We start from the raw sequence: 2,725 nt of genomic DNA, 5'->3' as shown, positions 1-2,725 counted from the left end.
ATGAATCGGCTAATGTAGTTTAGCCGTCCTAGAAAACTCATTATATCTTTCTTACTCTTCGGCGGTGGTAGATCCTAGATGGCTTTGACTTTTGATGACTCCAATTCTATCCCTCGACGGCTGACAATGAACCCAAGTAACTTTCCGGCAGGAACCACGAATGCACATTTTGCGGGGTTCAGTTTTAGGTTGTATTTCCGTCGTCTGTCGAAAAAATTCCTCAAATAGGCTATATGATTTGTGGCTTTCTTGGATTTGATGATGACATCGTCCAACATATACCTCGATCTCTATATGTATCATGTCATGAAAAATGGTATTCATAGCCCTATTGAAAGCCGTTTTCTCAGCGTCCTCTTCGTCCATCCAGATCTGATGGTAACCAGCAAAACAATCCACAAACGACTGGAGTACATGCTTGGCACAATTGTCAATTAGGATGTGTATGTTTGGAAATGGGAAATCATCCTTTGGGCTGGCCCTGTTTAAATCCTGATAATCAACACAGACCCAGACCTTCCCATTTGGAACTGGCACGATGTTGGCTAGCCAAGTTGGGTATTCAACCACCCTGAGGACCTTGGCCTTGATTTTCTTAGTAACCTCCTCCTTGATTTTCAGACTCATGTCAGGCTTGAATTTCCTGAGTTTTTGCTTCACTGGTGGACACGTTGGGTTTGTGGGCAACTTGTAAGTCATGATGGATGTACTTAACCCAGTCATATCATCGTATGACAATGCAAAGATGTCCTCATACCCTTCAAGAACTGTGTGTACTCTTCTTTTTCTAATGGCGACAAGTGGATGCTGATGCGGGTTTCTTTGACAGTTTCAGAGTCTCCCAAGTTGATTATTTCTGTTTCGTCCAGATTGGACTTAGGCTTGTTTTCAAAGTCTTCTACTTCTCTGACAATTTCCTTGGGTATGACATCTTCTTCTTCCGAATCACTATACTTTTGTTGTGTCGTCTCATTACATGTCACAATTGTTGGTTCATCGAGACAGGAAATGGTAATGCTGTGTAGATAAAGATATGAGAGAAAAATGGTAATAATAAATATTGATTCATTGAAGCATAAAAGCGATTTTCAATCATTTAAACAACGTTTTCGGAACATTGGAAATATTATTTAAAACAAAATGCCAAAAAGGGAAATCATTTTTCTTAGAAAATACACAAAACAATGTTGTTCAGCCTTGCTACTCGGGGACTCGTCGGGCCCTGGATGGTCTGACAGTCCAATTCTTGAGGAATGATCTTTTCTTCACAGCCCGGATGGTAGGGCCTTCCTCCTCCTCCTCCTCCTCAACAATTACACAACAGTCCATGTCCTCATCCTCCAAAAATAGGTTCCTTAAGGCTGCCAGTGCTTCTTCCTCCTCTGATTCCCATATGATGTCGGCCTGTTGGAAGGTCTGACTCAAGTGCGGTATAGGCTGCTCCAATGGATAGTACGGACCACGCCATGGTGGTGACCAGTTTCTATACTCTTGCCAAGTGTATCGGTATCCCAGGTCAAAAGTAGTGCCATGACATTTCGGCTGTATTGGCTTGGAAATGCCCTGAAGATTTTTGCCAAGACCTTTGCCAGGCTCATACCCTCTCCAGTTCATCATGCTTGCTATCTTGCTATCCCACCACTTATCTTTGTCGATTGCATTGACCCGCTCGATATGATGATAAGTTTCTCCACCGAGCCTTCTTCTATTCTCAACCACCGGGATAGTCTGACGGTTGTAAATAATGTTGCTCTCATCTCCATGGATAATCACCTCCTGATGGTTCCACTCAAACTTTAATGCCTGGTGCAAAGTTGATGCCACAGCCCTAGCGGCGTGTATACATGGTCGTCCCAACAACAGATTGTAGGATGCAGATATGTCCAGCACATGAAACTCGATATCAAACCACGTAGGACCCATCTGCAGACAGAGATACCCATCAAATACCTTCACGTTCATGGTTCCTTCTCGTATAGGCCTTTGCCCAACCTCTTCGGTGTTCTCAATGGGCAAATATCAAGACCGGGTCCTCCATTGATCAGGACCCTGGTAATGAAGTAGTCTTCGCAGTGCACTGTGATATGCAGTGCCTTATGTGATTCAAACCCTCGGGCGGCAACTCATCCTCGTGGAAAGTGATTTTGTGACTTTCCAGTACCTGTCCCACCATGTTAGCCATTTCTCTGCTTGTGATGTTATTGGGAACATATGCTTCATCCAATACTTTCATCAGAGCGTTCCTGTGTGTTTCTGAATTCTACAGCAGCGACAAGATAGATATCTGAGCAAGAGTCTTGTTCAGATGATCGATGACTGAATACTCCCTTGCTTGTACTTTCCTCCAGAGGTCATCTGGACATGTTTCCATAACGGGAGGTCTGTTAGAGGCCTGTTTTGTGGGATCTCCCAAATGCTCGGGTGTATAGACCCTTCCAGTCCTAGTCATCCCTTGTGCAACATCATATTCTCCCATTTTGGTTTTCCCTTTTCTTCTAGCTTCAGCCACATAATCCCATGGTACAACCTTGGTGCTGAAAGGCGGTGTGGTTGATACTGTCACTGTAAATGGTGTGGCTACTTTCACCTCAAATGGAATAGGTGCAACTGCAGGGGGTTCTACCTCAACTTCAAATGGGACTGATGCTGTTACCTCGACCTCCACTGGCGGCTGTATCTGCACTATAATGGGATTGAGTGTGACTGCGGGCTTCTTGGGGTCGTC

This window comes from Nicotiana attenuata, unplaced genomic scaffold, assembly GCF_001879085.1.
Source record: "Nicotiana attenuata strain UT unplaced genomic scaffold, NIATTr2, whole genome shotgun sequence".
Lineage (NCBI taxonomy): Eukaryota > Viridiplantae > Streptophyta > Magnoliopsida > Solanales > Solanaceae > Nicotiana > Nicotiana attenuata.
Note: the sequence above shows the minus strand (reverse complement) of the source record.